Source organism: Humulus lupulus, chromosome 1 (genome assembly GCF_963169125.1).
Source record: "Humulus lupulus chromosome 1, drHumLupu1.1, whole genome shotgun sequence".
Classification (NCBI taxonomy): domain Eukaryota; kingdom Viridiplantae; phylum Streptophyta; class Magnoliopsida; order Rosales; family Cannabaceae; genus Humulus; species Humulus lupulus.
Window position 1 is genome coordinate 122,196,684 of NC_084793.1, and position 26,539 is coordinate 122,223,222.

Genomic DNA, 26,539 nt, shown 5'->3' on the forward strand with positions numbered 1-26,539 from the left:
CTGAGCTCCCATTATCAATAAGAACTCAGTGAACCTCTTGTTCGCGAGCTGAAGAGTGATGACTAGTGGGTCGTTGTGAGGAAATTGAACATGGGACGCATCGTCCTCAGTAAAGGTTATAGGTTGAGATTCAACCCTTTGGTACTTTGGAGCTCTGGGTTCGGGTTCATAAGGGTACCCGTCGCTAGTTTTTAGCTCATTCACATATCACGTTTGGGCGTTCTTGCTTGATCCCACGAGATGAGGCCCGCCTGAGATGGTTACAATATCTTCTCCATCAATCGGAGGGGGTCTCTCGTCTTCCCTAGCTCAGGAATTGCTGTTTTGGGCAGGCGGCAGTGCAGCTGTCCTCTGGCTGGTAGAAGCTTGATTATTGTTATGGTTTTTGACATACTGCCTAAAGTACCCTATCGAGATCAAGCCTTCGATCTCGTCCTTCAGTTGCCTGCACTCATCAGTAATGTGTCCAGTATCTCTGTGAAATCGACAGTACTTACTGGAGTCTCTTTTGGATTTTTGGTTTCTAAGGGGGTCTGGACGTCTGAAAGGGACCTGGTTTTTATTAGCCAAGTAAATATACCCCGAGACTCGTTGAGATCGGTGTACACCTTGTACACGGAGAAATACCTTTCCCCTTCCTTCTTCTTTCCCCCTTCCACCTCAGGGTTACTTCCTTCATTCTTCTTTCTTTTGGAAGGGTTTTCTGCAGGGGGTTTTGAGGCTGATGGGTCCACCGAGGTTGAGGCAGAGTTTACGTTTGTCATTGTAGTTATGGGCTGAGAGGTCATATTCAGCGTTGACCTCGCCTCTTCTACATTGACAAACCTCTGAGCTCGTCGATTGAACTCGGTTATGGACCTCATAGGCTTCCTTTGCATATCATCCCAGATGGGACTTCCCGGCATTACCCCATCTTGGACGACCATTAAGTGACCGTTGTCGTCTACATCACGAGCTCGGGCGACTTCCAGATTGAATCTTGTAAGGTAGCTTTTTAGCGTTTCATTTGGTTGTTTCCGGACGTTGGTCAGGGTCGTTGCCTCGGGCCTTATCCCTATCATGGCTCTAAATTTCTTCTTGAAATCCCTTGAAAGCTGATCCCAAGAAGTGATTGAATGCCCCTTATATTTTTTGAACCAGCTTTTTGCTAGTCCTGTAAGCGATGCTGGAAACAACATGCATCTGAGCTCGTAACCCACATTACTTGCTCTCATAATAGTGTTAAATGTACTTAAGTGACTGTACGGGTCAGATTTCCCTTCAAATGGTGGGACATGAGGAATTCGAAACCCCTGAGGAAACAGAGTGTTGGAAATGTGGGGAGCGAATTGTTCGAGCTCCTCATCAGAATCTTCGTCCCAATTCCGGCCTCGCTCATTCTGTAAGAGCCTAAAGGCTCTTTCCAGTTGATCAATTCTCTCCTGAACTAGATCCACGGGGGGTCTCGCCTAAAATTGGTTGTCGTCGATCACAAATCCAGGTTCGCGCCTTCGCATGGGATCCTTGCGCCCATTTAGGCGATCTCTCAGGTCTGGGTTCGAGGGGTTACCACTACCCTGATTTTGATTCAGGTGTTCTCGCAAGTCAGGGTGGTTCCTTTGGTTCCTAGTATTTCTGCGTCCTTGATCATACATACTCACTGATCTGGTGTCCCCTGAGTCTTTGCTGGCGAGGCTCGTTGCATGATTGTTTCGAGATGGATTCCTTTCAAGTTGCCTCATCTCTATAGTGTGAGACCGAGACATTTGGCTTCTCGTAGGCTGGGCGCCTCTCCGTTCTCTAGCAGTTTCTCCATTCCCCTGCTTTCGTCCAGCCCGCCTTTCCCTATCACCCTGGGTCGGTTGTGTGTTTCTCCGAGATGGTGAGGGATACCTTATTGGCGACAGAGGGTGTCGTATGGGTGATGGTGGCTGCCACCCATTTCGGGGTCTGGATGGTCCCGAGTTCGCCTGTTCTGGCTCGGGAACATTCTGCGCGTTACCATGATTCTGAGTCCGAGCTACTGCAGGGACTCGGTTATTCCCAGTTTCAGCTGGTAACTCAGCAGTTGAGTTAACAGGAGCTCTAGCCTGGGTGTTTCTTTGGGGCCTCGAGGGAGCAGGATTTTCTGCTGGTGGCAGAGGTTGCTCTGTTCTTCTTGTGGCGGCATTTTTGCGCGGTCGCCCACGAGGCCTATGGGGAGGAACATGAACGTCCCGCGGAGGTGGGACCTGGACTTCAGACGGAGGTTGAGGCTGAGTCGCCTGTGCCTCCGCAGCCAATCTAGCTAATTCCTCGTTACGCTTCTTGGCCTCAGCCAACTGTTTTCTCAATTGACGATTTTCAAGTTCCACAATGGGAACATATCGCTCAGGATTATAGTATATGTCCTTGTCGTCCCTGGGGGTCGGTGGTGCTGGAGGTCCTTGAGAGTCGGAGGACTCACTTCTCTCCTCTAGTTCTGGATTCGTCTTTGGCTGTTTCCCAAGGCGCTGCAGATAGTTGACTTCTTCTTTAGGAATATTAGGATCATTTGCGGCCATAGCTAATCAAGGAGGCTTTTTCGAATGACTAGACTTAGATTCGTACTGCTTAATGCTCTCAATGAAAGCACCAAACTGTTGACGCCGTTTTTCGTCAACTTAAAATGTAGAGCAATTAAATAATATGAAATATGGTGCAGATGAATAGTATGGTGGAACAACAAGGGTTTTACATGGTTCAACAATTAAATCTGCCTAGTCCACGAGTCTATTTTATTAAAACTTGGAGTTTTTTGGAAATCCTTTAGAGATGAATTCACTAGAGTTCTCTCTCAAGATATCAAAAAATCCACCCTTTACAAGTGTTCATGATCTTTTCATTAATATAGAGAGTTTTTAGAGTTCATTCCCAAATATTTCGGGAAGATACTCCTGCATATTAATTGAAATAATGATATTAAATGCTGTAACTTCTATATACAAGGAAACATCCCCTGAAGACCAGGAAACGGATAACAGACTTGTTAATATCCCTTTAATGTTTGGATGTTACAACAATAAATAATTTAAACGTACAGAATGTGTTACATCAGATGACTCATGAAATCTCTGAGGTCAGCAACTAGCATTGCGTCAGTCAAGGTTTACGGACAGATTACGAACTGGCCGTCTTATTCCAAGACCTGCTCGGAGCAGATAGATTCCATCGAGGTTGTCACATTTCAAGCTTGTGCTCTTTAAGCTCGGACTACTCGGTGTGAAGACATTCGCTAACGGATGTATCCCGATGCTATGCTCTTTCGAGCTTAGAAAGAATCTCGAGGTTACATCTTCGAGATTGCCGTCTTGCTTCAGGGGTTTTACAGCTGGACCATGAACATGCGTTTTTATATATCTCGAGCTCACACTCGACGAGTCCAGCCTTCGAGGTCATAATTTCTTATCTCGAAATCTAGGTGTAACAACAATAACATGTGAATTCATAATATTTAAATTTATATTAATATAATTACTAAATATTTATTAAGCAAAATTTTATAAAAATTAGGATTATATATTATATGTTATATATCATTATAATAGTAATATTTTATAACATTTAAATTTATATTCATATAATTAATAAATATCTATTCTTGTAATATATATTATTATAATAATGATATTTTATAACATTTGATATTAATATAATTAATATATATTTATTTTTAAATAATTTTAAAAGTATATTCCGTTAAATATATAGAATATTCTCTTAAAGTTAATCAAAGAAATCGTTAAAAGAAAAAATTTATGTTATCTATACACTTTTTATATAGAAGATATATATATATATATATATAAATACTATTTAGAGCTATAACTTATTTATAAAATATTTTAGCTTTTAATTAAAATTTTAATATTCAAATTGAGTCTAATTTGGATAAAAGTTATTTTTATTCTAGATAACTTAAATATTTTTTATATATTGAAATTGTTATTTTTATACTTTTTTAATCAATACATTTATTAAACTAATAAAGGAGTAGAATTTTATTTTTTCTTTTATTATTTTAAATATAAATTTTGATTTTTAAAAAGAAAAATAAAAATTTGCTAAACAACCGTGCTTGGCGCAGTTCTATTGCCTAGTTGAAACTAAATAATAATCATAGTTATTACTTCGAATATGTGCTGCAATACACATAACCAAAGTGAGTAATTGAATAAAAGAGAAATTATAGGAAATGGCCCAAAATAAAGCCATCAAGAAGCTAATGTCCTCATTTTTAAAATTGTAAATAAATGATCATTTTACATTGTTGATTACCTAAATTCTCCTTTTGTATAATTTATATATTTATTTAAGACTGTATGACTTTAATATAGTAGTATATGTATATTAGTTTTGTTTAATTAGTTTTTATTTTAAAGTTATATTGATTTTTTAAGTTTTTTATAGGTTGTTGGTATATTATTTTTCAATTAGTGTATATGTTTTTTGTGGTATGGTATATATATATATATATTTTGTGATATTTAATTTCTATTTTATTATATATGGTGGTAGTATATAATTTTGTATCATGGTATGTACATTTTAATGGTAGTATATAACTTTGTTAGCATAGTATATACATTTTTGAGTAATAATTTTGTAAGTTTTGATGGTATATTATTTTTCAACTCAGTATATACATTTTGTGGTATGGTATATCATTCAACAACCCATAAAAAACGAAAAAAAATCAAAATAACTTTAAAATAAAAACTAATTAAACAAAACTAATATACATATACCATAATATTAAAATATTTAGAATAAAATAGTAATTTGTTAAATGGTGTATTTAGTAATATGTGATATTAAATAGATGATTAGGCTATTTTACTACAAAATTAAAAACATGGACATTTGCTTACTTTCACACAACATTAAGGGTCATTTTGCACCATGCCCCTTGAATAAAAAGGGTCAGGCCCATTTAATTTAGGTTTTCTTTTGGCCTGTTCTATCTCACATAACCTTACACCTTTCTCGAGCGTGTCCATCTAGCACCAATATTCCTCAGTTTTGTGGCGTCATCCTCCCATCATACAACTCTGTCACATCCTCGCCAAGCTCCATTGCCTTGCTAAGGTCCATCGAACATCATTCGAGTCATCCCTTGCGTGGCCTAGGTCCATCAGCCATCATCTGTTGCGCTGCGTTGCGTTGCTTTTCTTACTTTCATTTTTATTTGTATGTGTAATCTTTGTTTTGATTTTTAATTGATTAGAAGGGAAAACTTGATCCGATATGCTTTTTAATAGTGTAATTTTTCAATATACCAACTTTAATAATTCTTATATTTGTATGCCCTATTATTTTTTTTGTCAAAAATAGCCCTCCTATTAACGACAAATTTATCTATTTCTCTCAAACTCTCTTCCCTTTTCTCTATCATCATGGCCACTACCACCACGTCCCTACGCTGCCAACACCATTGACGCATCCTATCAAAAATCTTTCTCCATTTTTTTTTATTAATTTAATGATGAAAAATCTAATCCAGAACTTCTATCAAAGGAAAGATTGACCTAAGACACTAATTTATGAATTTTGGAAACTTATGTACAATGATTTTTTGGTTTTATTTGCGTTTTTTTAGATCTATATAACTTAAAAAATTGCAGAAAAATGATGCATCAATGATGCATATGCGATGATGGCTTGAAAACATAGTTTTTAGGCCAAAAAGTAATGTCTAACAATGCATTAACGATACAATTGCGATGGTGGCTTGAAAAAAATGATTTTATGCCAAAAAAAAAAATGTTTAACAATCCATTTGCGATACTCTGCGCTGAAATTTGATGAAAATTTGGCATAATTTTTCACTTGGTTGTCAGCTTAATGTGTTTTTTTTAGGTTCTACATAATTGGTATGTTTAAAGTTCTAAATTTGGAATGTATAGAACACAAAAGTTTAATTATTCAATTTGTTTTGTTCTATACATTCCAAAAGTCTTAAATAATTAAACTTTTGTATTCTATACATTCTAAATTTGGATTTTTAAACTTTCCAAACATGTAGATCTCAAGAAAATATCAACACCTGAGTGAAAAGTTATGCATCACCAAAGTTTTCATCAAATTTCAACACAGAACATCGCAAATGCATCGTTAATGAATCGTTAGGCATCAGTAAGCATTATTTTTGGCCTAAAATCTTGTTTTCATGCCACCATCGCAAATGCATAGTTAGTGCATCGTTAGGAATAATTAAGCATTGTTTTTAGCCTAAAACTATTTTTTCAAGCCACCCTCGATAATGCATCGTTATGCGTCGTTAAACATCATTTTTAGCCTAAAAACCTGTTTTCAAGCCACCATCACAAATGCATCATTTTTATGCAATTTTTAAGTTTTAGATCTGAAAAAAAAACATAAATAAAACTATAAAACCTTGTTCAAAATTCGTGAAATAGTGTATTAAGTGAATATTTTCTTCATTTTAAGTTTTGAAATAGATTTTGAATCATTTATTATTTTTCTTTTTTAAATGATGAGTACTTCAATGGTGATGGGGTGCAAGTGCTTCAATGGTGGTGTTAATGGTAGTAGTTTCTTTTATCTTCTTGTTTTTTTTTTCTTGATTATTGTGGGTCGAGAAAAGTTGAAGGAGAACGAGAAAGATAATTTCAGAGAGTGATGGTATTAATGTCGAAAAATTTGCTTGGATATTCCTAAAAATTGATATTTTTTCTCCAATCACTTTGGGTCCCTTCTCCAATTGGAATTTTGAATCTTCGAAGCGAACAAAGTGCCTAGGGTTACGTACAAGCGTAACCAACTTTCTCGCCTCTAAATGTCCTCTGCATAGTTTTTGTCCATATTTTCTCCAAGTAACATGTGGCACACATTAAGGAGTAATTAAGCTTCACAAAAGATAATGAAGCCCATATGAGCTCGCCTAGAGCTCATCAGTAGGAAAGCCTCTCCCCGTGTGATCGTGCACCGCCTCCGGAGAAGTATGGTTACGACGTCCTCCAGGTCATTTTTATTCAAGTCATCCTTACCTGCGAGGACAATTCTCCATGCCTAGAATAGAGTGCTAGCGACCCTGGACCACGAGCACCCGTCTGACATTTTACTATTACCCAAGTCATGCTGTCGAGTCTGTATAAGTGTCAAGCAAGATGTCCCACGATGTTGCCTGGCATGGAAAAACGTGTAGCTACTCCCTAACATTGCCAGGAACGTGTTACCCCGTAAAGTTATGGGCTGTAACCTCGTAAATGGACCCACTGTGATACGCCTGGGCCCACTAGATCCTTAACTACGGGAATATATATTTATTCTCCATCAATACCCCATTAAGGGAGAACATTTGTAGTAAATTCTCAAGGGAATTAATTGTCCTTAGCCATCTATAAATAGGGCTAGGGAACACTTTATAAAGGATTCGATCACCACTTTTTGTATTCAGAGCATTGCTAAAACGCTGCCTAAACTCCATAGAAGCTTGAAACCCCCATGCTCCACAAATCCTAATACAAGTGACTCGAGAACTAGGATTAATTAATAACATGAGCCCGTAATTACCTGTGTTATTTCTTGCATTTCTCTAAGCTTTTTGTTTAATTACTTGATAGAGAAAAAAGCAGTAAACATTTTGGTGCTTTCACTGAGAGCTTGAAGAAAGCTCTGAAGATACAACCATGGTGACTACCAGACGTGTAACGCCCTGGATAGCCACGACCGCTACACTGTGTACTTATAAAGGTGCAGGACTTGCTAATCAAGTCATTTAGTCAATACGTGTCACCAAACCATAAATGTGCTAAGGATAAAATGGTTTTGGTCTCAAAAGATACATTTCATATACTTAAACAAATTTACATATGGGATCCCAAAAAGGAACAGTGTTTAAAGGTTAGTTTACAGAATTTCCAAAATATAGACTACCATCAGTCACTCTAAGGAAAAACAGACATTTATAGCTTTTCTGTTCCTGTTATCCTCTCAACTGTGGCGGTTGAGCAGTTGGTCATGTACATTCCGCTCACAGAGCTCTCCAAGTCAGGGCTGATCAAGTTTTCTCTTGCCTTTACATGCACCACGTAGCACTCGTGACCCAAGGCACAGCAAGAAAACATATTACACATCTCAATAATCATATCAAGAGAATAATTCATCAAGCATGATCAACCACTTAACATTCCACATTAATCACATAGCATGTAATCAGATTCAAAGATGAAACCAATCATTAATAACAGTCAAATCACATAATAACTAGGACCGAAAACTTAGGCCGCACCCTCTGTTTACCCCACTGACTCCAGCCCGCTTAAACTGTGCTCAGTGCAAAATAAGATGTCCTCGGCTACCAGTGGCCGAGCCACGCTCTGTGCGCAAGTGTAACCTTTGGCACTCTTAGGCCGTTGGTTTACTATTTACTTGGCATAATACCATCCTTTTCAATGCATACAAATTAGGGAACCCTTAGTCCCATTACAAATACACAACTAGGTGCAATTTTCTTACCTTTGGCTTCAAGTGAACTAGTTACGAGCGATGCTCCTTGAGCGCGATCCGATCCCCGTGCCCTAGCTTAGCACCTAGTCACAATCAAAATAAAGGATACCATCAACAATCTTAAATGAGCTTCTAGACAAAGTTCTAGTCTCCGGAACATTGAACTTCACCAAACATGGTAAAAGATTCAATCCCGAGCACCCTAGGTTAAATTCCCAAGCCTAGAATCTCAAAATCCCAAAATCCCTTAAGGGTCGCGGCATTAGCCACCCATGCCGCGGCATGGCCCCAACCAGAGGCCTCCCAATGCCCAAAACAAGGTAAGGGTCGCGGCCCTACTCAGACCATGACGCGGCCCGCCCTCCTTTCTCAGCACCCATCAGCTTCGAAGGGCCGCGGCTCACCAAGAACTATGCCGTGACCCGACCCCTTCGAACCCAGAAAAACCTCCATTTTTGACTCTCAATCCTCATGCAAACTCACTCAAAACTACCCCAATTCCTCAACTCAATTATCCGAAAACTTCCCACAAGTTTCCAGCAACATAACCCAGCTGAAACCTAAACTAGAAACCTATCAAAAGCCCATTTTAATCACTGAAACTTTCTAACTCAAGAACACAAAACCCAACCATGGAAACACTATAACTCAGCCATTAAACCTTAAATTAGAGCTTACCTCAGCTGCAGAACCAATCCTCCAAGAGCTTTCTGGGCTAACTTCCAAGGTTCAAGCCTCAATTTAATCTTCAAATCCAAAACCGAAAACCTCTTAGAACACACTCAAAATCACAGAATTTCAACCACAGAAAATGAGAATCAATCTTTACCTTAGTCCTGGTTGAATTCCTTTTCTAAAATTGAGCTAATCCCTTAAGACCCAAGCCTAAATCACAGAGCTTTCAGCTGAGTTCCTTTAGATTCCAAGAGTTTCCTTTGAGAGAGAAAGGGAGAAAGAGGAAAGAGTCGGTTTATTATGTTCTACTGTTTTCTGTAGCTCCTTAAGTCTATCCTTAGGCAATTAAGCTAATCCCAAAGCTTGGGGTACTGGAAACGTCCTCGAGGGAAAAATGGTAAAATGCCCCAATATTCCCACCAAAACTTCCTAACCTCAAATATATCTCCAATTATTTATTTTCATAACCCGATAATCTAAATAACCACCTGATACCTGAAAACACCCCTTGACTTGTCCAAAGTCAAACATTAGGCCCCGTTGTGACTTTCCCGCTATCTAGCTCCCTAGGATCGCCTCAAGTCGCCCGCTGCAGATTTACCCACATAATAATGTGGTTCTCACAAGTATAACATTTAATCACATTTATATTCATATAATCATACAAGCATGCTTATCATGTAATCATGCATTAAATCAATAAATTCACACATAAACCAATTATGCCCTCCCGACACACTAATTAAGGCCCTTAAGCCATATTAGTGATTTTGGGTCGTTACAACTATCCCCTCCTACTGAGAATTTCATCCTCAAAATTTACTTGAATAGCTCGAGATACTGATCCAGCATCGTTGTCTTTAACTCCCAGGTCGCTTCCTCAACCTTGCTATTTCTCCACAACATTTTCACTAACGGAATTGTCTTATTCCGTAAGACTTTGTCCTTCCGATCTAAAATCTGAACTGGTCGCTCTTCATAGGACAAGTCCGTCTGTAACTCTAAGTCCTCATACTTCAGCACATGTGTTGTATCTGAAACATACTTCCGCAACATGGAGACATGGAACACATCATGAACTCCTGACAGCGACGGTGGCAAGGCCAACCTATAAGCCACCTGTCCAATCCTTTCTAGAATCTCGAAAGGTCCAACAAACTGAGGGCTCAGCTTGCCCTTTACCCCAAATCTCCTCACCCTTCTCAGTGGTGAAACTCGTAGAAACACGTGGTCCCCAACCTTGAACTCCACGTCCCTACGCTTAGGATCAGTGTAGCTTTTCTGTCTACTCTGCGAAGCAAGCATTCTAGCTCGAATCTTCTCAATAGCCTCATTGGTCTTCTGAACCATGCCTGGCCCCAAATACCTTCTCTCACCCATCTCATCCCAATGAATGGGTGATCTGCACTTCCTTCCATATAACATCTCGTAAGGAGCCACTCCAATCGTGGACTGATAACTGTTGTTATATGAAAATTCGATCAACAGAAGATCCTTACTCCAAGATCCCTCGAAGTCAATCACACACGCCCTAAGCATGTCCTCCAATACCTTAATCGTCCTCTCAGACTGTCCATCAGCTTGAGGATGAAAAGTTGTGCTAAACTTCAACTGGGTTCCCATGGCTCTCTGCAGAGCCCCCCCAAAATTTGGAGGTAAAGATAGGATCTCGATCAGATAGACTTTGGAACCCCATGGAGACAAACTATCTCCCTCTCATACAACTCTGCATACTGTTCCACTTAGTACGCCGACTTCACTGGCAGAAAATGAGCTGACTTGGTGTATCTAACCACTATCACCCACACCGAGTCATAAAGTCCCACTGTCCTGGGTAGTCCTCCCTCAAAATCCATCGTGATGTCCTCCCACTTCCACTCTGGGATACCCAAAGGCTGAAGCAATCCCGTTGGTCGCTGATGCTCAGCCTTTACCTGCTGACATGTCAAACATCTAGCCACATACTCTACCGTATCCTTCTTCATCCTGGGCCACCAATATAATGTCCATAGATCTTGATACATCTTTGTAGTTCCCGGATGAAGCGAGTATGGCACAGTGTGAGACTCATCCAATATCTCTCGTCTGATCCCCTCATCTGCTGGAACACAAATCTGTCCCTGATATCGATGCATACCAGTCTCAGAAATATAATACTCCTTAGTTGTCCCTGCTAAGACATGTTGTCTAACCTCCTGCAACTGCGCGTCTGCCAACTGACCCTCCTTGATCTGCTCTAACATGGACGACTGCAAGGTAATATTAGCTAACTGGCTTACTACCAATTCTATCTTTTCCCTAGCCATCTCATTAGCTAATTCCCTCAAGATCTGGGTGGAACTATACAATTGTCCTGGGCCCCTCCTACTCAACGCATCTGCCACCACATTGGCCTTTCCAGGGTGGTAAAGGATATCATAATCATAATCCTTAACCAGCTCCAACCAACACCTCTGCCTCATGTTCAGATCCTTCTGAGTGAAGAAATATTTCAAACTCTTATGGTCAGTGTATATCTCGCACTTTTCCCCATACAGATAATGTCGCCACACCTTCAGTGCGAATACCACTACTGCTAGTTCCAAATCATGAGCAGGATACTGCTGCTCATACTCCTTCAGCTGTCACAATGCGTAAGCTATAACTTTCTCATTCTGCATCAGCACACAACCTAAACCCATCCTCGATGCATCACAGTAGACTACAAATTTTCCTTCCTCCGAAGGAAGACTTAGCATAGGTGCAGAAATAAGCCGTCGCTTCAACTCTTGGAAACAGTTCTCACACTTCTCTGACCAAACAAACTTCTGATTCTTCCTCGTCAACTCTGTCATTGGTGAAGAAATCTTTGAGAACCCCTCTACGAACCGTCTGTAATAACCTGCCAACCCAAGGAAACTCCGCACCTCCGAGGCATTCCTTAGCCTCGGCCAATCTCTTACTGCTTCTACCTTGGACAGATCCACCTTAATCCCCTCTACTCCAGCTATATGCCCAAGAAAAGTCACCTCTGGCAACCAAAACTCACACTTCTTAAACATGGCATATAACTGATGCTCCCTCAACATTTGTAAAACCTGTCAAAGATGCTGCTCATGCTCTGCCTCTGAACTGGAGTAAACCAAGATGTCGTTGATGAAGACAATGACAAACTGATCCAAGAAATCCTTGAACACCATGTTCATCAGATCCATAAAAGCTGTCGGGGCATTGGTCATACCAAAAGACATGACCAAGAACTCATAATGCCCATACCGTGTTCGGAAGGCCATCTTCGGTATATCCTCATCTTTGATCCTTAGCTGGTGATAACCAGATCGAAGATCAATCTTTGAGAACACCATCTTTCCTTGCAGTTGATCGAACAAGTCATCAATCCTTGGTAGAGGGTACTTATTCTTGATAGTCAACTTGTTCAATTCTCTATAGTCTATACACATCCTCAAAGTCTCGTCCTTCTTCTTAACAAACAATACTGGAGCGCCCCATGGAGAATAACTAGGCCTGATGAATCCCAAATCCAGAAGTTCTTGCAACTGTATCTTCAATTCCTTCAACTCTGCTGGTGCCATCCTATATGGTGCCAGTGATACTGGTTCTGTCCCCGGTGCTAACTCAATCTCAAACTGAATCTCCCTGCGCGGCGGCAACCCTAGTAGATCCTCAGGAAATACGTCTAAGAACTGACACACCAATCTGGTCTCTCCCGGCCCTGCTGGCATAACCCTGGTAGTATCCACCACACTAGCCAGAAAACCTATACTTCCACCCTGTAACAAGTCTATGGCTCTCAATGCTGAAATCATGGGTACGCGAGGTCCAGACACCGCACCCACAAAGACAAAAGGATCCTCGTCCTCAGGCTCAAAAGTCACCATCTTCTTCCTGCAGTCAATAGTAGCTCCATACCTGACCAACCAATCCATCCCTAAGATCATATAAAAATCCTCCATATCTAACTCAATCAGATCCACCGAAAGTTCTCTACTATCAACCATCACTGGCAGTGCCCTAATCCATCTCCTAGAAACTACCAGTTCCCCTGTAGGCAATAAAGTCCCAAACCTTGCAGTCCGATATTCACTAGGTCTACACAATCTATCAATCACTTTACTAGAAACAAAGGAGTGTGTAGCACCAGAATCAATCAATATAGTAAAAGGAGTGACAGCGCTAGAAATCTGACCTGTCACTACCGAGGGACTAGCCTCAGCCTCTGCCTGAGTTAAGGTGAATACTTGAGCTAGAGTCGAGCTATCCACCTTTCCTGCTTCACCTTTCGTCACAGTTGGGCAGTCTTTCCTGAGATGCCCCACTGTTCCGCACACAAGGCAAGCCTTGGCTTAACACTCACCCAGATGGCGTCTTCTACACCTCGGGCACTCCAGATAGGTCCGCCATGCCTCACCGCCACCCTGCCACCCTGACCCCTCCTATTAGGACCAACAGCAGTCGAAGTGTCAGGAGTCTTTCTCTTGAAGTCACTGGGGCCTCCGCCCCTACCTGCCCCTAAATAAGGAGGCACCACTCTGCGGCCCTCGCGTCTCACCACACTTTCTTTCCAAATCTTGTTCTCCGCTTCCTCAGCGGTAAGAGCCTTCTCAACAGCCTGGGCATAAGTTGTTCCTCCAGGTACCGTTGTAATTCTAACATCCTGGGCTATCATAGCATTAAGCCCCCTGATAAATCTATCTTGCCTAGCAGCATCAGTAGGCACAAGATCTGGTGCAAATTTTGCAAGCCTGTCAAACTTCAGAGCATATTCAGTACCAGTCATATTGCCCTGCACCAAACCCACGAACTCATTAACTTTTGCTGCCCTGACGGCAACATTGTAGTATTTCTGACTGAATAAGTCTCTGAAACCTTCCCAACTCAAAGCAATAACATCCCTGGTCTGCGATGCCACTTCCCACCAGATGCGGGCATCCTCTCTCAACATATAAGTGGCATAGGCCACCCTATCATGCCCCTCTACTCTCATGAAATCCATAATTGTAGTAATCATGGTTAGCCATTGCTCAGCTTTCAATGGATCCGGTCCACCCTCAAAGATTGGGGGTTGATGCTTCCTGAACCGCTCATACAACGGCTCCCATCTGTTCCCAACCTCCCCCGGCTGTACAACTGGTACCACTGTAGGTGGTACAATAGGGGCAGCACTCCTTGATGGAGCCTGCTGTCGCAGAATACAGATCTACTCATCTTGGCTTTGCAACCGAGCCTGCATACTGGCCATAAGTTGCTGCCAATTCTCATGGACTGGCGGAGGAATCTAGCCTTAGTCATCACCCCCGGTCCCAGACGTAGTGTTGGCTAGTCGCGTAGATTTTCTTAGACGCATAGCTATCCAAGTCAATCTGCAATCAACGACTCGCCAATTAGACCATGATGACAGGGTAAAAGCTTCTCCAAAATCCACCAATGGAACATAACCACACACAAACAATCAACATATAGGCATTTATCCACATGCACTGGTTGCTAATAAGCATGCCCCAATCTCATCACACAATAGCTATGAAACAAACATTCATCCATACACAATATGCGGTTAATCATCCAAATATTCATGTACATGCATGACGAAGCTACTAAACATGCATCAATATTCTCACACAACAGTCAAGGGCCAGGCCCTATTAGTATCTCATGCTCCCTATTAATCCAACAGATAACAACAATCATAGTTCATTCCAAGCATATAAGCATAGATACACATTACCAAACCCTGAATTGAGCTTGTCTCTAGCAGCGAATGTACATTTCCAGCCGGTCTTTATGAACCCTTAAACCTAGGACGCTCTGATACCAAGTTGTAATGCCCTGGATAGCCAGGACCGCTACACTGTGTACTTATAAAGGTGCAGGACTTGCTAATCAAGTCATTTAGTCAAAACGTGTCACCAAACCATAAATGTGCTAAGGATAAAATGGTTTTGGTCTCAAAAGATACATTTCATATACTTAAACAAATTTACATATGGGATCCCAAAAAGGAACAGTGTTTAAAGGTTAGTTTACAAAATTTCCAAAATACAGACTACCATATGCCACTCTAAGGAAAAATAGACATTTATAGCTTTTCTGTTCCTGTTATCCTCTCAACCGTGACGGCTGGTCATGTACATTCCGCTCACAGAGCTCTCCAAGTCAGGGATAATCAAGTTTGCCCTTGCCTTTACCTGCACCACGTAGCACCCGTGAGCCAAGGCCCAGCAAGAAAACATATTACACATCTCAACAATCATATCAAGAGAATAATTCATCAAGCATGATCAACCACTTAACATTCCACATTAATCACATAGCATGTAATTAGATTCAAAGATGCAACCAATCATTAATAACAGTCAAATCACATAATAACTAAGGCCGACAACTTAGGCCGCACCCTCTGTTTACCCCACTAACTCCGGCCCGCTTAAACCGAGCTCAGTGCAAAATAAGCTGTCCTCTTCTACCAGTGGCCGAGCCGCGCCCTGTGCGCAAGTGTAACCTTTGGCACTCTTAGTTCTTTGGTGTACTATTTACATGGCATAATACCATCCTTTTCAATGCATACATATTAGGGAACCCTTAGTCCCATTACAAATACACAACCAGGTGGAGTTTTCTTACCTTTGGCTTCCAAGTGAACTAGTTACGAGCGATGTTCCTTGAGTGCGATCCGATCCCCGAGCCCTAGCTTAGCACCTAGTCACAACCAAAATAAAGGATACCATCAACAGTCTTAAATGAACTTCTAGACAAAGTTCTAGTCTTCGGAACATTGAGCTTCACTAAACATGGTAAAAGATTCAATCCCGAGCACCCTAGGTTAAATTCCCAAGCCTAGAATCTCAAAATCCCAAAATCCCTTAAGGGTCGCGGCATTAGCCACCCATGCCGCGGCATGGCCCCAACCAGAGGCCTCCCAATGCCCAAAACAAGGTAAGGGTCGCGGCCCTACTCAGACCATGACGCGGCCCGCCCTCCTTTCTCAGCACCCATCAGCTTCGAAGGGCCGCGGCTCACCAAGAACTATGCCGTGACCCGACCCCTTCGAACCCAGAAAAACCTCCATTTTTGACTCTCAATCCTCATGCAAACTCACTCAAAACTACCCCAATTCCTCAACTCAATTATCCGAAAACTTCCCACAAGTTTCCAGCAACATAACCCAGCTGAAACCCAAACTAGAAACCCATCAAAAACCCATTTCAATCACTGAAACTTTCTAACTCAAGAATACAAAACCCAGCCATGGAAACACTATAGCTTAACCATTAAACCTTAAATTAGAGCTTACCTCAGCTGCAGAACCAATCCTCCAAGAGCATTCTGGGCTAACTTCCAAGGTTCTAGCCTCTATTTAATCTTCAAATCCAAAACCCAAAACCTCTTAGAACACACTCAAAATCACAGAATTTCAACCACAGAAAATGAGAATCAATCTTTACCTTAGTCCTGGTTGAATTCCTTCACTAAAATTGAGCTAATCCCTCAAAACCCAAGCCTAAATCACAGAGCTTTCAGTATAACATTTAATCACATTTATATTCATATAATCATACAAGCATTCTTATCATGTAATCATGCATTAAATAATTAAATTGACACATAAACCAATTATGCCCTCCCGACACACTAATCAAGGCCCTTAAGCCATATTAGTGATTTTGGGTCGTTACAACTATCCCCTCCTACTAAGAATTTCGTCCTCAAAATTTACCTGAATAGCTCGGGATACTGATCCTACATCGCTGTCTCTCACTCCCAGGTCGCTTCCTCGACCTTGCTATTTCTCCACAACACTTTCACTAACGGAATTGTCTTATTCCGTAAGACTTTGTCCTTCTGATCCAAAATCTAAACTGGTCGCTCTTCATAGGACAAGTCTGTCTGTAACTCTAAGTCCTCATACTTCAGCACATGTGTTGTATCTGAAACATACTTCAGCAACATGGAGACATGGAACACATCATGAACACCTGACAGCGACGATGGCAAGGCCAACCTATAAGCCACCTGTCCAATCCTTTCTAGAATCTCGAAAGGTCCAACAAACCGAGGGCTCAGCTTGCCCTTTACCCCAAATCTCCTCACCCCTCTCAGTGGTGAAACTCGTAGAAACACGTGGTCCCCAACCTGGAACTCCACGTCCCTACGCTTAGGATCAGCGTAGCTTTTCTGTCTACTCTGCGAAGCAAGCATTCTAGCTCGAATCTTATCAATAGCCTCATTGGTCTTCTGAACCATGTATGGCCCCAAATACCTTCTCTCACCCATCTCATCCCAATGAATGGGTGATCTGCACTTCCTTCCATATAACATCTCGTAAGGAGCCACCCCAATCGTGGACTGATAACTGTTGTTATATGAAAATTCGATCAATGGAAGATACTTACTCCAAGATCACTTCAATCGTGGCTCGTGAAATTACTCATTTAATTATAAGCCCCATTGGACTTAAAATCGAGGCCTGTATTATTTTTTATTGATTAATAAATTAAATAATTATTTAAATCCTCTATCAAATTAATTAATATAATTTGAACATTGATTTAAACTTATTTATTAATTTAGACACCAATTTGTCTTAATTAATAAATTTGCCCTAAAATCTCTTTTTCTTCTCGAAATTGTATAAATCTATGAAACTATCCAAAATTGACCTGGTCAACTTTAATAATTCTAATTGAGAATTAAATCAATTAATTGAGACTGTCTAGATGATTTTATCCAAGGTACAATGGGGACCATAGGCCTATGAAATCAAGCTCCAATAAGTTATCATAAATTTATCAAATAAATTTACTAACTTATTAATTCCTCGTGAGTCCACTAAAGATTCATAATTGCACTCTTGAATTCATTGAACGCTCTATAAGAAATATAGATACGTTATTAATTATCCATTGTTACAACCATAATTATCACTCATTGCTCTATAGACGGCCTACAATGAGATGGGATTAAAATACCATTTTACCCCTCATTGTATTTTATCCTTAAAACACTTAGTTCCATGTAAATGATATTTTAGTAAACTAGTATTACTTACTGAAATGAGATCTCTATCATTTAGCACCTTGAACCAAACTAAAAGGAAACCATCGTTTTACTTCTTCATCAGAAGCTATAGATGTTCATTTCTATGATTAACACTCCCACTCAATTATACTATCGAGTTCTTAAGATGTAAGTATGGGCTAGTTTGTAGGGTAAGCTGGTAACAAACAAGTCAAAGAACTTAAATAATACAATCAATTAGAATGCTAACCACTCAGAATTGAGATTGAATTGACCTATGGTCAACTATATGATATGACTAGAATAGATAATAATGGTATGTTTACTTATCCTATCTATCCGATGTAACAAATACATCCGATCTTATCTACTTTGCTAATGTTCTGGAAAGAACATAACACTACAATGCGTAAGTAGATCATATCGTAGATTGGCAAGTAAGTATAAATCCTTTGTAATGACTAATCTTAGGACTAGCTTATTTTGAACATATAATCATATTTATATTCCACTATGATTACGTCACTATAAATACGATTAGCTATATGCTCGTGATTTAATAGAAGTTTATATTAAATAAATATTCATGAAAATAAAACATGTGGGCAAAGTGATTGAAGTCAAAAAATGATTTATATTCTTTTATTGATAATAAAATGAGATTACAAAGAAATGGGGTTTTAATTAGGGCATAAAACCCCAACAAGTACTCCCAATCATTTTACACGGAGGAGCCACTAGAAGTGGTGACCCTCAAAGGTCAAATTGCTTCCCAACATAAAAAAATAGAGGCCCATGAGGGTAATATCGACGCCTTACAGGAGGTGGTTAATGCCATGAAGGCTACTTTGGCGGCTCAAGGACTGCAAGTAGACCCTCAAGGAGAAGTACCACCAAGGCAGCCAGCTGGCATGCTACCTGAGCACCCTGCTGAAGTGCCACCTGCTCCACCAGTGGGCGAGCCCCCCGAGCACCCCACTGATATGGTGCAAGATTCACTAGCTACCATGCCACCTGTGCACCCAACTAGATATAGAACAGCCCCATGCATTAGGCTTGCGGGAATTAGAAAGTTGAGCCCTTTCAGAAAAGAAAGAGGACTCGTCAGGCCTTTGATACCATTCATGTCCCGAGAAAAGCAAATGATCTTGAGTGTCATGGTACCCGAGGACACCGCCAGGCCGCGAGTGTCCGTGGAGTCCAGGGCCTTTTGCCTAGGTGTGCTGCAAAAGACCGCACCAGGCCTGGAGGTGGTGTCCCAGCAATGCCTTGACAATCCCAAAGGAACCCCAGACAAGGGGCCAATAAGAGATATGTCTCTACTAACCGAGGACACATAATTAGTGTCTCGACTAACAATGAATATGTTGTTTCCAAGGGGAAACATAAGTAGGATTTCCCTAGGACGACTGTCATCGCATTACACAGCACTACCTATGTGATGACTTAAACGCTCACAGGAAAGAGCATCTCTTGAGGACATCCCCAAGAGACAGCCACAACTGGACCTCTGAGATAATCTTAATGCTTGGAGGAGAAAAGTTATGCCCAACCCGGAGTGCTAACCAAGAGCACGACCCTCTTCGTGCGAAGTTTGAGAGTTTAAAGAAAATAATTTTGAAGATGGCCAGGAGACAGGGCCACGACTCTGACTTGGAGATTGAACAGGGAGAGCCATATCCCCCCCCACATTGTCGAAGCCCCATTACCTCGTGGCTTCAAGATGACAGACATCACTCCCTACAACAGAGCCTCAGAATCTTCCGACCATCTATCTAAGTTCAACAGATTGATGTCGGTCCAATGCGTCTGTAAGGATGCAAGATGCCACATTTTCCCGTTAACCTTGACAGGGCCTATAGACATGTGGTTTAAGAAGTATCGACCAAGATCAATCCATTCATGTTGCTAACTATCCACTGCCTTCTGGAGAGAATTCATAGTTTCTTGGATGATACACTTCGAGGTCAATGCTTTAGCAAATATTAAACAATGAAATCTCGAGACCCTTAAAGCATACATCAAGTGCTTTAAAAAGGAAGCAGCCAGGACCCAGAGGGTCGATGATGACCAACAATTGATGGCCTTGAAAGTTGGCATCCGACCAGATTCTCAACTATAGGACGACCTGCAGAGGCGAGAATGCCACAGGCTCAATGACTTCATACATCGAGTCCAAGAATATATTCACTGGGAAGATGCCCAAATTGGAGCCTTCAAAGGACCGATTTCCTTCTTGGCTCCGACAGTCCCAGCTGCCATACCTCTGGGGCCGCAGTTCTCACCATTAAAGTCTAGTTGTTGTTCCCCAAGCCAGTTTTAGTGTGCTTCTTTAAGATATGGAGCAGCTCCCATAGTGCTTTTTAGCCTGCTTTTAGTGCTGAAACAACGACTCTAGCCCACTCAACAACACCTAGCGAGGGTCCTAGTAGGAGCAAGCGTGGGGGGAAAGGAAAGGGCAAGAAACTAAAAAGAACTGGTGCCCCCGAGGAGTGGTACACTCCTCAATATTCCGAGCACACTGACTTGGTAAATTTTCAGGAAAACTTCTTCCTTGCCACAAAGTGGCAAGTCCACTACGAGAAACCTCAACCCAACCGGAGGGACAAGGACCGAAGGGACACCAAAAAGTTTTGCAAGTTCCACAACAACGTTGTACACCACGCCAACGAGTGTAGACAACTTCGAGATGAGATTGAGAATCTCATCAAGTTTGGGCATTTGCACCAGTATGCTAGGACTGGAGCATGCCCTGTGCAAGCTCCGACCATGGCCATGCTTCCTCCACAACAGGTGGCGCCTCCTCCATCACCAAGCCAAGTACCAGCTGCAATGTAGCTGGAAGCCCATGGACCTCCTCGGTGAATGGAAGAGTTGAGACGATATCTGGAGGACCCCACCTACGGGGCACGTCAAGGGGCTTGTAGAATCGTTATGCATGAGCCCTAAATCACAATGATGAAGTGTTGATGCTAGCCTAACTTCAAGCATAAATTCCTTGGATGACAGACCAGGTCATCGCCTTCTTTGAGAATGATGCTCAGAGAGCACATCCCCACCATGATTCGTTGGTGATCAAGAGCCAGATCTCCAACAAAATGATGGCACGGATCCTGGTGGACACTAGGAGTTCCTTGAACATCCTGTTCAAGCCAGCCTTCAAGACGATCAGGTTGACAACAAGTGACCTTTCCCATCAACCTCAGCACTTTATGAGTTCTCGGGTGAAGGTCTGATTCCAATGGGGCAGATAAAGCTGCTAGTGACACTAGGAGAAGTGCCTCATCGGGCCTTCAAGTACTGCACCTTTGTGGTCATGGACTGCTCCTCCGCTTGTATAGCCATACTAGGTCGTTCGACCCTTGTGAAGTTTGGAGTATTCACTTCTATTCTCTACATGTGCATGAAGTTCCCGAAAAAATCGAGAATTGGCATTGTTTGCGGGGACCAAAAAGAGGCTCGCCATTGCTACAATTTTCATTGAAACATTCAGTGATGGTGCCTGAAGTAAGAGCCCCCGAGCAGCCTCCTCCAGCAGAGATGGAGGTCCAGGCTATTCTAGAATAGAGGGAGTTCAATGAGTTGGACCCTAGGGTTGGAGATTACAAGGATATTTAGCCCATGGAAAAAGCTGAAGAAGTCATCCTCGACAGCTCCAACCTTGAAAGGAAAATTAAGCTCAGGAAGAACCTCAAGGCGAAGGTCCGAGAAGCTTTGGTGAGCTTTCTACGCGAGAGCCAGGATGTTTTTGCCTGGTCTCATGCAAACATGATGGGAATCGACCCCAACATTATATTCCATGCCTGGAACATAGACCCAACCAGCTGGAGACCTTGAGGGCAGAAGTCGACAAGCTTCTCAATATTGGCTTCATCCGAGAAGTGCATTATCATTAGTGGTTTTCAAACCCAGTGTTGGTTCCAAAGCCTAATGCCACCTGGAGAACATGTATCGACTTCTCCAACCTCAACAAGGCCTGCCCAAAGGAGTGGTTTCCTTTGCCAAAGATCGATTAGATGGTCGATGCCACCTCCGGGTATGAGATCCTCTCATTCATGGATGCTTAATTGGGGTATAATTATATCTCCATGCATGTCTCATATCAAGAACACACCAGCTTTCGAATAGAAAAAGGCATCTACTACTACAAAGTGATGCCCTTTGACTTGAATAATTCTAGTGCCACATACCGAAGGTTGGTGAACAAGATGTTCAAGAACAAGCTTGGTTGGAACATGGAGGTATACATGGACGACATGCTGGTGAAGTCCAGAACCGCCCCCGACCACATAAGAGATCTGACAGAGGCATTCTCAGTCCTCCACGGATTCGGGATGAAGTTGAATCCCCAAAAATGTACATTTTGGGTAGCCTTCGAGAAGTTCATGGGATTCATTGTTAGTGTCTGAGGAATTGAAGAGAATCTAGAGAAGATAAAAGCCTTGGTCAATATGCCATCCCCCAGAAAGCACAAGGATGTGTAAAGCTTGACTGCTCGGATATCAGCTCTCAGCCACTTCGTATCGAAGGCTACCGAAAAGTGCATTTCTTTTTTCAAAACCCATAGGGGAGGTCACCGAATCGAATGGACTAAGGAGTGTGAACATGCATTCTAGCAGTTGAAGGCACATATTGCGAATCCTCCGATTGTGTCAAAGCCTGTGAACGAAGAAACCCTCTTCCTCTATATGAAAATATCTGAGAACGCCATAAGTGTTGCCTTAGTTCATGCAAAATGTCGCGTCCAACACCCCATCTACTATGTAACAAAGAGGCTCCTCGGAGCGGAGTCCAGGTATTCACTTATGGAGAAGCTGGCCTTTTGCCTGATGATGGCTTCTCGAAAGCTCAGGCCTTACTTTTAGGCGCATCCTATTAGGGTCCTCACCAACCAACCTTTAAGGTAGGTCCTCCAGAAGCTGAAGTCCTCCAAGAGTCTCCTCAAGTGGGCGGTCAAACTCAACGAGTTTGACATCGCCTACAACCCAAGGACTGCCATAAAAGGGCAAGCATTGGACAACTTCATTACCGAGTGCACGAGAACACATAGGAGACCAGATGAGGCCCTAATTTTTGGGCCCATTGGAGGTTGTTTGTAGATGGATACTCCAATGAGAAAGGAGCCAGAGCAGGCCTTATCTTGGTGTCCCCCAAGGGACATAGGGTTCACAACGCTTTGAGATTTGGTTTTGATGCCTCAAACAACAAAGTTGAGTATGAAGCCTTGACTGCCGGATTCTGAGTTGTCCTAGAGCTCAAAGCTGAGGGCCTCAAGATATACATCGATTCTTAGTTCAATGAGTACCAAGTCCAAGGAACCATGATGGCTGCCTATTTGGCCAATACCTAGGAAATTCTACACAACTTCAAAACATTCACCATTTGACAAGTACCACGGGAACAAAATTCTAATGCTGATGCCCTTGCCAAACTTTCTTCAACCAAGGATGCAGAGTTGCTAAATGTGGTTCCAATTGACTACTTGGCTTCTCTGAGCATCGCAGCTCTTGAGGAGGTAGAGATGCTCCAATCGCAGAACGATTGGATGGGACTAATTGTGAAGTATCTTGTCTCTGGAGAGTTACTGCAAGACAAAATAGTGGCTTGGAAGCTACTTTATCAAGCGCCTTGGTACATAATCATGGACAATAAGCTGTACATGCAAGGATATTCATTACCAGTACCTTGATGTGTATCCGAGCAGAAAGCCAAACTCATCCTCTGAGAAGTGCATGAGGGCTTTCGTGGCACCACATTGGGGGGCAAAGTCTCACAAAGATTACGTATGATGAATAGCGATTCAATAGATTATGTCAAGAAATATGACAAATGACAACGTTACGCCAACATCCCCTGAGCTCCTCCAAATAAGATCACTCAGATGATAAGTCTGTGGCCTTTCGCAGTATGGGGTGTTGACTTAATTGGATCCTTGCCCACAGGAAAGGGAGGAGTAAAGTATGTGATTGTGGAAGTCGACTACTTGATGAAGTGGGTCGAGGTAGAACCTCTCGCTACAAGCACCTCCAAGAAGGGACTGGACTTTGTTATCAAGAACATCGTTTGCCGTTATGGGCTCCCGAGGAAGACACTCTCTAGTAATAACCGCCAATTTGATAGTGATTTACTGACTTTTTTGAAAGGCATGGAGTCATGAAGAGTTTTTCCTCATTAGTTCATCCTTAGGAAAACAGACAAGAGGAAGCGATCGACAAGACACTTAAGGCCACTTTAAAGAAAAGGTCGGAGTAGGCGAAAGGTGCTTAGCCCGAGGAGCTACCTAAGGTATTGTGGTGCTATCACACCATTGCTAGGAATTCCACTAGCCATTCAACATTCTCCATGGACTACAGGTATAGGCCATACTCCTAGTTGAGGTAGAAATCTCCACACACCAAAGAGATACTTACGACCCGACCATGAACCATGTTTTACTTCATGAGTCTCTAGATATTGTTGAGGAGCTTCGAGAAGCTTCACAACTACGTATAGCATCCTACCAACATAAGGTGGCCATATATTTTAATTCCAAAGTGAAGGACAAAAAATTCAAGGTTAGAGACTTGGTGTTGCGAAGCGTTTTAATGGCAACCCGAGATCCAGGGGCTAGAGTATTGGGCCCTAACTGGGAAAGCCATATCAAGTCGAGAGCATCATGTGTCCCGGGATATACATACTAGCCTGACTAAGTGCGGATCTGGTGCCCCATGCCTTGAATGCAAAGAATCTTCGTCGGTATTACTAATGATATGAGCAATTTTATTTTCTAAATTTTGTAATCATTTCTAACCTCCAGGCATCTTAATGGAAATCGTGTATACAAAACATGATAGATGAAATTCAAAGAATTTTCTTGTAATTTTAATTGTTATTTATTTATGTTTCACTACCCGAGAAGTACCCGCTCACTGGCCTAGACAAGTGAACGCAGACTAATCTTCGATCACTTGGGGAGCATAGCTAGGTCACATTGAAAGGTAACTGCTCATAGAGTATGACCTAGGGAACTAAGCTTATTATGAGAGAAGTAAAATAGTCTCAAGGCTTGCAAAAATTAACAAAATGATCTAGGGAACTAAGCTTATTAGAAGTAGAGTAAACCTAGTGTCACAAAATCCTAAATAGCCCAAGGGCGGAGGACTGAACTTATCTCCTGAGGACTAGGTGACCGCGGAGCAATGTTGAGTTCCCGACTTCTGAAAGGTTAAAGGTCTAAAACCCGAGTGTCCTGCACTCAGGAACAAGTCTTAAGTTGCCAAAACATAAGTGTCACAAGAACCTAAATAGCCTAAGGGAGGAGAACTCAAATTACCTCCCGAGGAATGGGCGCTTGCAGAGAAGTACTGAGTTCCCAACTTCCAAGAGGAAAAAATGTATAAAACCCGAGTCGCTCGTACTCAGTTCCAAGCCTTAAGTTGCCAAAACTTAAGCAAGTAGCCCCGAGTAGCCTACCCTTAGGGGAAAGTCTTAAGTTGCAATCTATGGAACTCAGTGTGACTTCTCGAGGACCATGTGCCCGCGAAACAACACTAAGTTCCTGAAAACCTAAGTTGTTTGACCTTCCAACTCTTGAGTCACGTAGACTCGAGTACAAGCATTGAGTTTTCCAACCTTGGTGATAATGTAAGGCTTGTATGTACTAGTTGATGCATTCCCTTCTTTGTTAATTTTTCCTTTTTTGCAGCTAATATTTTAACATAGGGATTTTAATTTTATTACTCCTATTAGATCGTATGCTATATTTAGTTTAATGCATGTTTACTTGTACTTCTCAATCTTTGAGACTGGTTGTATTTCTTTATGTTCCAGACTAATTCTAGTAAAATATAAAAATTGGTAAAGACAAGGAGGACCTTCTGGTAAAAAAAAGGCTTTTTTCCGGAATCCAAGGATTCGGCTATCAACATATGTATGATTTACAATCCGTATTGTGTTTAGATCATGTCTTACTTGTGTTTTACAATCAATATGGACCCCAATGCCGCAATGGTACGTTCCATGTGGGGCGATTACACCAAGACTGAAGTCATCAAGGCATGTGAAAACCAGATAAAGAGGTTTACTTCATGCCCCTTGCCATCCTATGCCCTCTCGCTTTCTTCAGGAGAGATTGAGAGGACTATTTCTGAGACGCAGAAGGCCCACAACAAATATTGTTCTACGCCTGATGTTAAGGGTATAAGAACGTCTTCTATGGAGCTGTCTCAACCATCACTTAGTATAAGAGATGAGACTATCTGTTTAGTAAGTTCTCGAGTTTCACCGAGACCGTCTCTACATAATTTTCCATCACAGGCCGTGGGCTTAGCGGAGCCAAAAATAAAAGGAAAACTCCACCCGCCAACTCCGATGAGGATTTTGATGTTGGGAGAGCTTTAGC